Raw genomic sequence first — 16,373 nt, forward strand, 5'->3', positions numbered from 1 at the left:
CTTCTAGTAGTTAAGCCTAATTTTGACACTTTTTGTGCTAACTAAAGCCAAAGTATTCAATATATGGACGCAGAACAAGTTTGGTACCAATTGGAAATTTTCGGGCTTTTAACGTTCCTAAATTTGTTACTAACAAAACAACCTTAGCCCCCCCCCCCAAAAAAAAAAAAAAAAAAAAAAAACAAAAAACACTTTGCTACTGACGCATTAAAGGTGGCATGCCGAACAATTGCAGTCCCTCTCGACGTCGGGGGAGCTGCATATTTCAAACAAAGGTGCACGTGTTTAACTTTTCTTAATGGAAGGAGCGGGTAGGAGGGACTTTTTTTTTATTATATTTGATCTAAAATTTTGACATTTTACCTACTTTAAGCAAAAACAATTTAAAAGTAAAGGTTCTTCGTGGATACATCTAGACTCACTAATTCTTATAAAAAGCTTAGTGCAAACCGCCTATTTGTCCTCCTATAAAACGTTGATAGCGAGTATCTAGCCAAAAGCTGCGTGCAGTTTTTTGACTTAGAAAACAAAAAAATAAGAACTTCACAAAGCCTTCCTTTTAGAAGCCCTTTAGAAGTTAACTAAAAATTGCAAAAACATAGTTAAAATGGTGCAATTTCAAATACATACTGGCACTCTTCGTATCCTCAGGATAATGCGTAAACATTTTTATTATGACTAAAAAGTTCTAAGTAACAAAAACGAAGTGCGCAAACTGTGAAAACAACCAAAAGTTGAGAAACGAGAAAAAATGCCTTTGAAAGTTCAAAAGTTGCATACTCTTCAAAAAATCGGCTGGAAGTACACAAAACTGGGATCAAACATAGATAGTTTGCCTAGGAATTATCCAGCGTTATTAAAAACATCCCTCCACGTATGTTGTGGATTTCAGTGGCCCCTCTCCCGCCATGTGCCTTCCAACACCGTTACATTATTGCTAGTGAAGGTCTTGTGCTGAATTGGTGTTAGCAGGCTGAGAATCGCGCCGAAGCGCGGACGTTTACTGCTTTCAACTTGACGGACAGCAAAGCTCCTGCGAGCTTACCCTGCCGTAGCTTTGCTTTGCACATACGCCTCCGTCTCACGCGGCACGTTCCGACGTAAACTTTAAAAGAGAGACCCATCTTGAGGCAGTCCCTTGTCTCTAAGTGTAGTTTGAAGGATGATAAAAATTCCTTGCGCTTTCCAGCCGCACTCTAACAAATGGTGCAGATCGCGTCGCTGAGAAGTATCGTTACTGCACCGATGTGGCACATCACTGAACTCGCTTAGCTAACCACTTACCCTGTGGACGTGCTCAAATACCCCGATATTTTTTTTCAGAAGGTCTGACGCATGTGACCGAAGCACCTATTGCAACGTGAAAAGGCTTAACACGCGCTTTTGCTGTTAGCGGATTTCGTATACGTGTCGTCTACTTTCGCTGGTCGTCTACACGTTCGGGCGCCTCCCAACGCCATCTAGCAATACACGCGCCAAACACACCCCGCAACTTGGTTCGGTCGTCGGCGTTGCCCTCCGCCGTTGAGCCTGGCAAGTTCCTTGGCCCTATTTTTTGCAAAAGGAGAGCTACGCTTTGTATTTTTACAAAAAACAACCAACCTGTGAAGTACAGCTTTGACGAAAAGTTTAAATTGCTACGTGCAGGCGTCCATTTTTACGGTCCATTGTAGACCGAGCCTGGTGACTTAGGACACCCTAGCTGTGGCAGAATAAACAGTCACGCTTAATCCCGGTGTAACCTTTGTAACAAGTAAAGATTCTCATTTGACGATAAAGGCGGTGACCTGTCACTCAGACACTTATCGCCCTCTGCCTTGATTTCAAAAGCTTCATGTAGTTTTCTAGAAACCTTATCTGTGTACCTAGCCAAAAAGTTGCTATCGCTAAATGACGGGACATGTGGGCAACGATTGCAGTGAGTGTCAATCTGTCCCTACGGGGTAGCTTGGGTGGCCGCGACATGTTCGCGCGCACGATCATTGAAAGTAAACATTAGACAGAAGTCTGTCTGGTTGGGGAAATGATTATTAAAATACGACGACCAACCAATCCCTAAATCAGGGGCCCAACGTTTCGAAGCCGGTTGGGCTTCTTTTTCAGGGGCGACTATGGAGGAAAGGAGCCGCAATCTTCTTTCTCGTCTCTGACGGAAGCAAATGTGCACGATCCCATCTTCTTCCTCTTTGATCGTTTTTTGAAGACAACTGGTGGAGTCTTCTCACATACACAGATGGCAGTGCGCCATCTGTGCATGTGGTATCTTTTGGTATCTTTTGACGTGATATTCCTGTCCACAAGCGTTCCGGTCTCCTTAGCAGTCATGACTGCCAGAAATACCCTGGAAAAAGACAGCGATTTGAGCAACAGCACCAAGCTCAACGTGGACGAACTTTGCCGCCTCCTTGAATTCTGCCTGAGTAACACTTATTTCAGCTTCAAAAGAGAGTACTTTAAGCAGACCAGTGGAACCGCAATGGGGGCCTCCATTTCTGTTGCCACGGCAAACCTGTGCATGGAAGCCATAGAACAAAAGGCTCTCCAGTCCTTTGCTGAAAGCCCCAAGGTGTTTCTAAGATATGTGGACGACTGCTTCTGCGTCATGAAGAAGTCTCAAGTAGACAACTTTTTGACACACCTCAATTCGATCGAGCCTAACATCCAATTCACCGTGGAACGGGAAAAAAACAACACCTTACCGTTTCTCGATATGCTTGTACAAAGGCAGAAAGACCATCTCCAGTACCCAGTTTACTGGAAACCAATGCACACCGGAAGGTACTTACAATTTGACTCCAACCACCCGACGAGCTATAAAGTATCGGTGGTACACACACTCCTATCAGGGGCAAAGAACCTTTGTTCAACTGATTCTGACCGTCGAAAAGAAGAAGATACCGTCATTTGCGACCTCAAGAAGAACGGATATACGGGCAGCTTCATACACCGCATTGCCCGTCGTCAAAACCGAAGTCGACAACACCGCCAGTCGCAGGTTGATACGAAACGCCGGCCAACCACGCGCATCAACGTCCCATGCATCAAGGGAACAAGTGAAGCGCTGGCACGGGTGCTAGCAAGGGAGGGCATTCAGATGGCCCACAAGCCAATTTCAACCCTTGGACGCTTTATGCCACGACCAAAAGATCGGCGCCCTAAAGAGAAAGCGCAAGGTGTGGTGTACGAGATTCCCTGCGCGGAGTGCCCGTCCTCGTGCATCGGGGAAACAAATAACTATCATGAACGGATTCGTCAACACAAGGCTGATGTGCGCAGCTTCGATCAAGAGCGCAGCGCGGTTGCTGAACACTGTGAAAAAATGACCACCGCATTGACTTTCTAAACACACGCATCCTGGACATTGAAACTAATCGTCGCCGGAGGCTCTTCCTTGAATCTTGGCACATTCAGACCACGCCAACAAACATTAATAGGTCTCTTGGCGCACTGCCATCTGTGTATGTGAACAGACTTCACCAGATGCCTTCAAAAAACGATCAAAGAGGAAGAAGATGGGATCGTGCACATTCGTCTCCGTCATAGAGGAAAAAGAAGATTGCGGCTCCTTTCCTCCATAGTCGCCCCTGAAGAAGAAGCCGAACCGGCTTCGAAACGTTGGGCCACTGATTTAGGGATTGGTTGGTCGTCGTATTTTAATAACGATCATTGAAGCACGTGCTTCCGTGGCGCATATAAGAAGAGCGCTTGACATTGGTATGTCATACATTACTACCGTCATCCAATCTCTGTATTTAGTGCGCTGCCTACTTTTGCATGAATTTGTAACGTTAGGGATTATTGATCCTACGGCACAATTGCGACTGCCGATTGGTAGCGCCGTTGCCTTCCCAGCTAGCCGGACACAAACAAATACCAACATACAGAAGACAAAACCTCTCAAGGTGATTTGCTCATTGCTGTCGGTTGCCATGGTGATTGCCCCTTCTGGCCCCTTTCAAAGTTTCGAAGCTTCAAGGGGTCGTCAAGACTAGTCGCACCAAGATCGCTATGGAGCGCATCATCGTACTGAAAGCGTTCCTCGGCCGATATGAGCGTCTTTGGCACTATGCATGCAATTAACTTATCACTCATGCTTATTTCCCCAGATCTCTTACAATCATGTTGCTCTTCTTGCGTGTTTCAAGATGGTAAAATTATTTTTCAATGCCTGCAGGCACTGACGTTGCGTCTGATGGCGGTACGAAGGTGCAATTCATCACACGCGGCGTCAGTGCTTGGGGTCATTGAAAAATAATTTTACTGTCTTGAAACACGGAATAAGAGCAACATACTTGTTAGAGATCTGGGGAAATAAGCATGAGTGATAGGTATATTAAATGGACAGTGAAAAAGACGTTCATATTGGCCGAGGAACGCTTTCAGTACTATGATGCTCCAGAGCGATCTTGGTATGACTTGCTTTACGACCCCTTAGAAGCTTCGAAGCTTTGAAAGGGTCCAAAATGGAGATCACTATGGCAACCGGCAACAATAATCCAATCACCTTGAGAGGTTTTGTCGTGTGTATGTTGGCATTTGTGTCCGGCTAGCAGGTGGGAAGGCAATGGCGTTACTTTCCCGGATCCAGTGACTTTAGGTACAATGTACCAGTGGTTTTCACTGCACCCCAAAAAGATGTCGCGGTGGTGCCGAAGGATCAATAACTCCTATGATTCTACAGATTAATGGAAAGCCAGGCAGCACACCAAACACACAAATTGTATGGCGGGTGTTGTCTATGACCTAACCTTGTAATGCGGCTCTTCTTATACCGGCCAGACAGGCAGGTGTTTCATTGGTCATGAGCGTGAAAATTCCGCGGCCACGCAAGCTACCACGTCGGGACGCTGACGCTCACTGCAGTCGTTGCCCATGTGTCCCGTCATTGAGCGACAGCAAAGTTTGGCTAAACACCCAAAGAGGGTTTCTAGAGGTCTACATAAAGCTTTTAAAATCAAAGCCAATGGCAATAAGTGTGTAAGTAAGGCGCCGCTGTCTTTATCGGCCAATAAATATTCTTTTTTTCTTACGAAGGTTACAACGGAAATAGCCGTGACAGTTTGTTCTGGACAGACACCCTATATACACACCCCACCATAACTCAAATGATGGAAAATAATAAGTCAATCAAGACATTTAGGACTAACCTAGTGACCTATACTTTAAACCTTTTGTGACCTGCAGTTTGCAGTCCAATATTTAATATTTTATAATTTTGTAAACCTAAATTGATAATTTATCGAATGCAATTTGTATGTGGTACGTATGGAAATGATTCTTTATCCTCTTGTTTTCTCCATTTTCTCCGCTGAGTGCTGTAACAACCTAAGGCTGGGTTACTCTCAGAAGACAATCATTTGTTCTTTTACACTAGCAACCCAGACTTTTTTCGTGTGATATATAAAATACAATACAATGCAAAACAAAATATACGATTCGTTTTTTTTCATATAAAAGTTAATGGCGAGTACTCTCTTGTCTGTCTACTTTCTTGCCCTTGTGTTTTTTTTTGTTTTTTTGGCGCTTATCTACATGGTCATGATGTTCGTTGTGTTTCTGTGCGTGTCTTATCAGAGCTAAACCAATCATGTAGATAGAAGGACATTAATTCACGATATTATTGTTAGTGGTTCTATGGTGTCGTGCCACTGGACTCCGTTGACAAAACAAAGTATAGGCAAATACCATGTAAGCCAAGACTGGAGACTCCCGCGGAGAGAGGGCGAAAAATGATCGCAGCGCCCCTGGCAAGCTCGGAGTTTCCGCTGGCAGACGGATTTCCGACAACGCGTTGGTTTTGCCTATATCCATACGACGTTACCAATGAAAAACAATTATCACGTGAATTCGCTGCTTTGAATATAAAAAAAAAAAAATACGTGCCACCTCATGAGTGAAGGACATTTTTTCTTGGGTTGGGAAAGATGTTACAGCTTTTAAGGAGTTTTGATAGCAGACGAATTCGGGCTTCCCTGAAGAAAACACTCTGTCAGAACTTATGTGAGCCAGGCAAAACACGAATGTACCTTCACCCTGTTTTTTGAAAGAGGCCAATGTCCAAAACCTTCAGAGCATAGCTACGTTTCAAGTTTACTGTTTTTTTATCAATCAATTCCTTTTGTTGCAGTTCCTATTACTCACGAATGTATCACTTAAAACCGTTTTGTCGAATAGGCGAGCTAGCTAATCCCGTTAAGATCGTCTGCGGATGAAGACGCGAAAGTAAAATTCGAACCACGTACCTTACTGCATTGTCAGTATGCTCTGGAACAAGTCGATTGTGCACATGCGAATCTGATGCTATTATTGAAACTAATAAAAGTGGAGTTACAAAAAAAGAAACCAAAAAGAAAAACCCAGACTTCTCGCACGCTTAAGAAAAAAAAAAAAAAAGAAATAGTGGAGGGTATCGCAGAGCAAGTAAAGGTGATTTCGGTTATGTTATATACGGTGCACAAATTGCGATTGTTAGCGGCCAAGCGACTAACGTCTCCTGCGCCTTCTACGATCATAGGCAAACACCCGTTGGACTCGTGCAACTACTTCCATTTTTAAAAGTCTCCTTGTATGTTTGAGGCAACGCCGCCGCGCTCTTTTTTCCTCGTGCTTTTATATTTCTTTTTTGTGTTGTTTATTTTATGCTCGAATCTTCGCGTATTTTGCTTTGACTTATTTGGCGTAGTTTTTATTTTCTTTGTTTCGTTTGGCTCTTAGTACCGCCGGTCCGCGTGGTACTTTATGCGCGGACATAATGAGGGCCGTCTGCAACTTTGTGTTATTGTTGTTGTTTCTTTCCGCTGTCGTCTGCGATAACCTCCTGTTCTCGCCTTCGATTGAGTTTATAATCGTAAATCTTCATATGTGTTTTTTGGTACTTAATAAATATATTAAAAGTTTAAGCTCGTGATACTATTCATAAGCTATTCAGATTTTACTTGAGTACGCCGGCACGTCTGCTATGGGTCATCGTTTGTTGATCAATTGGCCAGCTCCGGGCGTACACCAGCGAATACTTGGGGATGGCAGGCATGTCATGTGTTGCCTACCACTGCAAAAACAAGTTTCTGCGATGTGGTAGACAATTTTTCTGCCGTTTACTGGAGACCGAACAAAGTAAGTAATTAAGTTGCTTCAAATTAAACTAGAAGAGCTATCCAAGCCTGGCTTCAAAATCGCCACTGACGCCTCAAACGATGATTGTGACAACTCTACAGAGGTAGCGGAGAACTTCACGGACGACATACAAGATGCACAACTGAACTCCCAGTCCTATGTAGCCGGCTCGGAGCTGGTCAGACCTGTCACCATGCTTGCTAAGTCCAACTGCAATCACAAACATGGAACACCTCGAAAACCATTTTGTTGAAGAACAAGAAATACTCGCATGTGAAAATTACACCACCTTACGACTTAGCTCGTCACCTAGCCGGTAACATCAGCCGTGCCTTCGACGCACATTGCACTGATATATTGCACCAAACAAGAGTTCTGCTGAAGGCGTACCTGAGGCCTCTGATGAACACTCGAAACAAAGGAACGGTATGCAAGGATTGCCTGGACATGAACGTCGACAAGCACTTGAATGTACTTTTGAACTGCTTCGTCAAGCAAGCAAACAAACAACCTGCCAAAGTCCTTGGGGAAAAAAATGCGAAAGGAAAAGAGGTCACACACCCTTAGCACGTAGCAGAGTGCAGCGTGCGACTCTTATTTACCTGGCAGTGTGAGCTGGACTACGTTATTACTTTCTTCTGTTTTGTTTTAGTTATTTCAAATGCTGCGAAAGCAAATAAACAAACATGTAATGAACACCTAAAAAAAAAGTTCTTTTGTTTCTAATAGTTTTTTTGTGTTGCTTTCGCTTTGTTTGTCTTGGATTCAACAACGACGGCGACCACCAGTTGCTCATTTCCAATGCTCCTATTGACGCCCCGCGCGATCGTTGTCGTTGGAGGGGGTCTTTGCTGGGTGATTTGTATCTTTGTATCGTCTCCTAAATTTTTTTGTTTCATTCGCAGTTGTTCGCGTCTGTTCCCCCTTTTTTTAATTTCCGTTTTGGCACGGGGACTCTATCTTTCCTGCAAATTTGGGAAAGCGTTATCAGGGTCATTTTTACCGTTACTTTTTGTTTTGTGTTTATGCCGCAGCGGCTGGTGCGCTTTCGCTGTTTGTGCACGTTTTAATGATCACCTATTCAGGTAAGAAATTATAACAACGCCGTTTGTAACGGATCAAAAGTAACCTCTTACGATGTAGTTGGAGTAGCTATATGCCTTTTTTCCGCTTCCTAGATGTGCTTCAAACGCGTTTGATCTCCCGAGTGGCGTTTGAGACCGCTAAATAAACTGTCCTTTGTTTCTGCCCACCTCTTTATTTGATTGTCGTTGCAGTTGCGATCAGTGCATTCCGCTTCGCAAGCGGACTGACCGCAATGAATTGTTTCAGCTGCTGGGGTGACGAAACGGAGCTTGTAAAGCTCGAGGACCTCGCGGAGCCTATACTTTTTTATTGTGCCGTCTGCGTCCATTAACTCCGAGTCCGTTGGAGGCGCCACTGTCGCGTTCGCCGCCGCTTCCATTGGTTTTCGAAGGAATTTCCAGTATTGGCGAAGCTATATCGTATTTGGTAAAGGTGTTGATGAACGTACACGGTTTCGGTTGACATCATAAAGTCGTAATGTCTTGTAAATTGACGTTATGTGAGCACCCAACTGACATGTCGTTTGAAATAAGAATGCCACGTGACATCGCCTATTAACGTGAGGTGGTGGTGCCGCATGTCATTGCGTCACTTAACTGCATGATATAATGTTTACGTCACGGCTTGACGAGATTACACGGTGCCACGCGACGTCATGCTGTATCGTGACGCCAAGAGGCCAGGTTATGATGCCGCTTGACGATCACCACTAAAAAGTCCCTTGATGCTCCTTTTACAAGTAACGACAACCAACGCAAATGACAAAGCACATTCCGTTGGAACAAAATGGCGGCATTCAGAACAAACCTCTGCTGTGCGCCACCATTCACTTCCTAAAACCTGCACCTTCACGCAGTCGGTGCTTAAGCGAATGTCACTACTTGTAGGAAGCTCTTATCTAGGCACTTTACACCACGCTGGTGACGTCGCGTGAGCACCGTTCGGAAGATTCAGCGAGACATGTGTCTGCTAACTTGGCTCCTATGTAACATGTTTTGTGGTTCCAGTGGCATGGTCATTAACCTCTAATTGCAGTTCACCGTTAAATATGCAGCGGAAATAGCATTCCACTTGCTGCACATCCGTCACTGCGCTTTCGTTATGCTTTTATGAGATATTTCCTTTTAAACCCTAGCACAAAACGTATTTAGCCTAAAAATCTTTGCCTCGGTCGCCACAAACCTTATTGTGTTTCGTTAGTGGACAAATATGGGTTATTATCGGCATGGTGTGACCGAACGAAGTAGGCAAAGAAAGTTAAAAATAAAAAAAGAAGTCGGGAGGACGACAGCGACAAGAACATCGACGTTATTTATTCACGCGTGCTTGCAACCCTCCCAATTTTTCTTTCAGACGTCATCGGGCTCTCCGGAAACAGGTGTTCTTCTCCCACATCATTTGTCCCGACGTGCTCGGACTACGGCGGCATTGTGGAGCGGCGCCGCTGCCGTCTCAAAATGAACGGTCCTGATCCAGATGTGAGCGCTGTGCCCGGATCACCCGTCCCAGCGTTGACGAATGGGGCCTTACCCTTTCACGTGCCGGCTACGACGCTGAGACGCCGGAGCAGTGCGAAAAAATGCCCAGCAAGACGCCACGTTTTTTTGTTGTTTTCTTTTTTTTCCGAGAAGATTTTAGTTTTTTTAGGTTTCCCTAAGGCCCCTGGAGAAGAAAGGTAGCGACATCTCCCTTCCCCTCCTGCGCGCACACTTTTCAATGCAGCGTGAGTTTTATCAGCCGAATTCCATGCGAAAACCGCCAGCAAGAACCACCACGAAAAACCATTACGAAGGACCGTCCTAAAGGACCGTCACGTCAATTTCTTTACTAAGTTTAGGCGGGCAAATAAATTTGACGCAGCGTCAACTTCACCGCTCAATTTAGCGAAGAAACGCAACCCGCATGACGTTAATTTCCTCCTAAATTTAGCGAGAAAATTGATGTGCCCTGACATCAAGTCTCGTGACGTCCATTTCTGCGTGGTGGATCTGGGATGGTTGCATCTATTTATTATTTTTTATAAATACTGGAAACTGCGATGGGAAAGGGAGGGGGAGAGGTTCCAAGCAGGAGAGGTACATAACTAGGGCTCCGTGTTTTCGGAGTTTACTTTTCGTCAAATTCGGAGGGTGTTTTTCGGAGTTTATTTTTTGCCGAAGATTCGGAGCTTATGGGAGTTCATTTTTTTTATTCCCAATTCTCCGAAATTCGGAATTTAATTTCGCTGTGTTTTCTATTAAATAAATAAAAAAATAATAACCAAATATAAACGTACGCCAGATAAAAAATAAAACGCGCTTGTATCAATTGAAATATCTTCAGTTGAATTGGGCGTTGGTGCCATTGCCATTGACAATACTAATTTATTCACGACAAAAGTCACACACAAGTGGGGCTTCGATAAAAGCCGATACCTTAAAATTAATAAACTCCCGGAGGTAGTCGCTAGGAAGCTCGTAGTCATCCCATCCTATTGCATCAATCGAGCCCGCGGCCGCGCTTGGTGGAGTGGTTAAGGAGGTAATAGAGAGTTTGAACTGCCCCTTTTCCCTATTTTATACAATCCCTATGGTCCATAGCTTTCACTGTTACTAAAACATACCCTTTTCTTTCTCTAAATCACAAATCGCATGGCACAAACTGGAAACCAAAAGAGTGGCTTTTGTCGTAACCCGAATGTAAAAACGAACGACCTGTTGCCCTGAATCAACCTTTGAAGAGACAAACGACAAGACCCCTTTTGACAGCGGTCCGAGTTTTGAAAGATAATTATGGTGGAATTTTCACAGAGCCATTGGCTCTGTGCTAATTTAACTGTAAAAAAACAAACAGTTTTTTTACTTTTTTGTTTGCTGGTGTGTGTGTGTGTGTGGGGGGGGGGGGGGGAGAGGGGGGTGGCATTGACACATAAATATTCGGAGTTCATCGGATATATCCGAATTGACAAAAATCTTACCGGCGAGTGTTTTTCGGAGTTTTTCGGATTTATCAGAAAACACGGAGCCCTATACATAACCAATAAAATAAACAGTGCTTTAAAAAGTTTTTACGCATCTGTAGTTTGCGTTAAAGACGTTTTGTATACCCGGGTTCTTGCAACCTTAAACAAACGTTAAAAAAAATTATTTATTGCTTCCTCGCAATCGTAGCCGTCATGATCGTTGTAGCATACCGTATTTTCCGGGCTATAGTCCGCGAACTATACATGTTTAAAAGTTGAAATTTCTGGCTGTGCGGACTATCTACGCGTGCGGACTATACAGAAATTATGTTTTTCAATATCATTGATTATGACGAGACGGGACCGATTTTGTGAATAAAAGAGTATGTTATATTGATAATTTATGTATATTATAGGCTTTTTTTGTGAGCTAAGAAAACATACATATGTCAAGGTGTGTCGGGTATGAGAAGAATTTCGTGTCGACTAAGCACCAGTTGCCGACTACGCACTGGGTGCGGACTATGCAGCGGGTGCGGACTATTTAAGCAAAAACTTTCATTTTTGACCCCAAATTTGCCTCTGCGGACTATACACCGGGTGCGGACTATAGTCCGGAAAATACGGTAGTGGGCGGCAGGGGAGGAGAAGGAGGGAAAGGGAACGCGGCGCAGTGGTGGTGGCGGTATGGTGGCTGGAAGGGCGAATGCGAAGGGCTGCATAGCGTTGCCAATAAAACGACTCGCCTGCAGTTTCCTGTGCACCTTGCGGTGGTGAAGATTTTCATTGCAAAACACGCGCTGCCCGCCGTATGTGTGTGGAGAAATCACATAGCTTCTTTATTTTTTGGACTCAGGTTTCAGTAATTGCATAACTTGGCCACGTTTCACCCGTTAAATAGGTCGTGCGCCTGAATTCCGGGATGAAAATTCCGTGAAGAAATGTTTGGGGACAACTAGGGGCACTGCAACCAGCAGCTCAGACAGCGGCCCCATAGCGTTTTCGAGATCCTAGATTACAGAGAGTCTCCAACTGCTCGATCTGCTCGATTACGTGGTGTATGGGGCGCGTTTGCCTTACTAGCTGCGAGGAGGTGACGATCGCGTTGTTCGTCTTCGAGCATTTCACACTTTCCGCCTGCTTTCCTCCTCGCCACCTGAGAACACAACGCATGCGCACTTGCGACCAATCTTCGCCGGTGGCGTCCGCCATTATATTGCAAACGTGGCCCATGGTTTGAGGTGGACCCTCTCTACAATCTAGGCTCTCTCAAAACTTTCATCGCATATAGTGCCCCCTTTTTTATCAATGAGCGCATATAGCGCCCGTTACACTTCCACTTCTCACCACCGTAGTGGCGGCAATGATAAGACGCCTAGGCTGTTAGACTACGCATAGATCTCGTGAACTTTAGAGAAACAACTTAATTCTTTGAATTCGTAAAAAGAGCAAGCGTATTTAATATATTATGCCTTATATTACTTCAACATATTTTAATACTAAAATAAATACCACATTTCTGAAGTTCAGTCAGTTCTTTTTGAAAACTTGTGCTTTTATTTCGAGTTCACTTGTTTAGTTTCGGTTTCTCTTGTTTTGTGGTCAGAAAAAAAAAACGAATTAATCATGAGTTGTTTATGCAGCTGGAGTATAGTCTGACAGAACATGGCGACATCGTTACCCACTGTAGATGAGTAATTTATTCAGTGTAGTACGACTGCTATCCTAAGGTTTTCAACCTGCACCAGGCAATTTTGATACACGACCGCACGCCGGTACGATGCTCATCCAGATCGAAACGGGTAGGAGTGGGGATTGAACCTAGGATCCGTGGGTTCTGCAGCGCGAGCTTTCGCTCCACGTGCTCCAAGTTGGTGTGCGCTAGCCCACTCGGCGACCGACCCCCCTTCTTGTGATCACACACAGCTGCATTGCTGCTTGCCACGTAAACATCGTCTAAGAAGTCAAAATCGCCTAAAAGTATCGGGGAACTGTGACTGGGACGTTAACTGGCGCTTTCTCCAAGCACGTTATAAGGAAGAACATCGTTGATGAAACCCACAAAAATGTCGCGTAAGTATTCATTTTAGTCCTCTGGGCACCTATACGCCCCAACTCACACGTGTTCCTCGAGATTATGCAAACATGAATATAATAAATGCTACAAAACGGGGGCCTCTCCCCGTAGTTTTAATATCGATTTGCATTGCGCTGAGTTACACACCCAAGACGGTTGATTCAATATGTTACCGCCGCCGCTCGATTTCAGTGCCACCTGCGTATATTTCATAGCAGGAGCTCACGCTGAGAGCCATCGTCGTTGTGTCTCAGCTGTGTGTGCACGCTCCTTATTTTCGCGATGTCTCACGAGCATTTGAGGACAGCGAAAGACGTCCCTGTCGTTCCTGTATTGTTTCTCCAAACTGATTGGCGTCGGCGATGATTTAAAATCCTTGCCAAGCTTCACTGTTAAAACTTGACTGAGTTCAATCTTCAAGGCTGCAATCCGTGGAGTTGAGTTTCACTTCGTCTTATCTGATTGTAATGTTTTTGTTAGACCGCGTTGAATTTTTTTCCTTGTTTCATCCTGTCTCATTTATGCGACCAACACTTTCGAAGCCCACCTGGTCACTCAAACAGTTTTGTTTGGAAAGGGCCAGGTGATCAGTGTAACTTCAGTCACTGCAACAGCTTCCAGCTCTAGCAGCCTCAAACACTAGCTGCAACTACCAGGAGGCAGTGGATAGAGCAGTTTTAGACCCCATTTATTTGACCCCCATTCCAGTCCACTTAACCGTGCATTGTTCTAGACATTTTTAGCAATAACACTATGTGTTCACATATCACAATAAAAAAAGTCGTTTTACGACGAGTGCCTCAGGTAACTGCCGTTCTTTTTTGGCAGGTCCTTGTTGAAAGAACTGCGAAGGCCCAGGCACAAATGGCATGTCCAGGGCTGTGAAAAGAGGCCCCCAAGACCGAATTCATTAGATTCTAGTCCATGAGAAATACGCTATTTACAAATCGTGGTTTTAGACAAATTAGGCCCGACCGGTACCTGGATGATACGATTGGCGCTTAATTTAAGGAAGTCAAGTAGAGGATGTAGGATGTTGGACTTTTTCATCTAGAAGCCCAATTTGCGAAGCAGAGTGCTGGATTTGTTTTCTGAAAATATGTCTAGTTTGCAGTGTGAGCAGAGCTCATTGTTAATAATGCGTCGAAGCCACAGATGTCTGGCTGTCTTTTCATCACTACGGTGCGTGAATCGAACACGCTTAGTTGAAGTACCTATAAAAAATACCTTTTTTTGTTTCAGATAATTTGTTTCCACCATTATGTAAAGTACTATAACCATCTAGTAAATATGATTATATCTGATAAAATTATTTTGATGAATTATAATCCTCTACTACAAAAGGTGCGTAAAAATAGTTTTTTTATTTGCGTATTTTTATTAATATCCTGACATTTTAATGAGATGTATCGTTGTTCATTACTAATTGCTGAGCTTGTCATCAAAAAGTTTGTATCTGAAATTATTGGCTATCCAATGCATTGTAATAGTGAACATGATGAAGAGCGAGTGAATGAATCAACGTGAAATAATCATGCGTCCTATTATTGATCTCATGAACTATCTCTCGTGTCTGCCGTTCTACGCCATAGAGTGTGGTTAGGGACAGTGCAAAAATATTAACACGAAGCTAAAGAGAAGGGCTCAAAGCTTTGTGTTTGCTGTCCCTGCCCCCGGTTTTCGGTAACAATGTCTGTCCTCAACCAGCTTGCTTGCATACTCGCTTTACTTTGTGTGTCTGCAGTTATTTAGAAAATTGTACTGCACTGGCTAAATTGCTCATCTTCAGCGAGGAGACCCGTCGCCCGTTGAGGCAGACCAAGTTCTAGGCTGTATAAACATACACACAACCCAAATTTTTTATTTAGAAAACATTCATATTTGAATCGCCTTTATGTCTACATACTTTCACTAAAAGTTGACACTTCAGGTCCACACCAAAGACCCAAGGTTAAAGAAAAGCAAGCTGAAGGAGGGATATAACATATAGGTATTAAAACACAAAAATGTTTCGGCATTACTCTCAGTGCGTCTAACTTCCTTTCGCCCGAAATGACTGAGTAAAAAGATGGAGATCACGTTTGACTTTTGTCTTTTGTTTATACTTGAGACAAGTTTGTATATCTCGCATTTTATCCTCAAAAATGCAACTTGATTCCCGGCGCAGTTCCAGTGAGTGATAAAAATAACGCAGCATATTTCCGGTAATATGAGGATCGTACACCACTTATGAAATTCCACCAAGAATCTCAGCATTAGTCCGATTGGAAGGCGAGAAGAAAATGACGAAGATCAATAGCAGTGGGGGCCCTTTAATCAATATAGCATGACTATTGCGACAGAAATAAACAAATATTGCAGGCCGAATGCGGTGTCTCAAAATTGCAGAGGAAAATCTAGCCACCCAACCATTTACATAATAAAATTAACAAAATACGGCAGCATAGGATAGGAAAGAGCGCTTCTTATACCTCATTCACACCACCTTCAAGGTACCTAAGCTAAGGGACCTTTATTCTCTGCGGCCATTCATAAACGATTTTCCGCGCGTGGCGTGTGCTCGCGACCCAAGACACCCAAGAGCACGGGCTGATTCGCGGATAGCAAAGGGACCTATGTTAAGGGTACCTTTATGCTGACCGTGTGAACGGGGTATTACTACCATTAGGTTACTAGGTTTTGTGAGAGTTAAAGCCGATTACTAGCTTAAGGTAGTGAAAAACACTAGGTTGGTTAGTAACCAATACTAGACTTTTGACTTACTATCCTTGACTAGCTTTACAGTTACTCCCTACGGTTACTAGATACCTAGTAACATATGTGACAAGCAGTTGCTAACTTTTATTTAGTAAATGATACTAGCTATTGTTAAGAGTGTAGCGTCGGCTGCGGTCTAAGCTGGAGTAAAGCGGAGCGTAGAAACACGAAAGCAAGGTTCTGCTACGACGGAAAGCAGTATGAAGGAACTATTAGCTGACAAAATGCCCCGCTTAGTTATCCGTTATAGGTGCAATGTGATCATCGGAAAATATAATTGGTAGAAGACAAACAATACTATCACATTTCGAGGGGTACGAATTGCCGGAGAAACACAACCCCGTTAATTTTTTTCTGAACTCTTTTGTAGAGTTCTCTCTCTCCATCACAGCAGTTATT

The sequence above is a fragment of the Ixodes scapularis genome, unplaced genomic scaffold (genome assembly GCF_016920785.2).
Source record: "Ixodes scapularis isolate PalLabHiFi unplaced genomic scaffold, ASM1692078v2 PGA_scaffold7__128_contigs__length_106722199, whole genome shotgun sequence".
In the NCBI taxonomy this organism is placed as follows: domain Eukaryota; kingdom Metazoa; phylum Arthropoda; class Arachnida; order Ixodida; family Ixodidae; genus Ixodes; species Ixodes scapularis.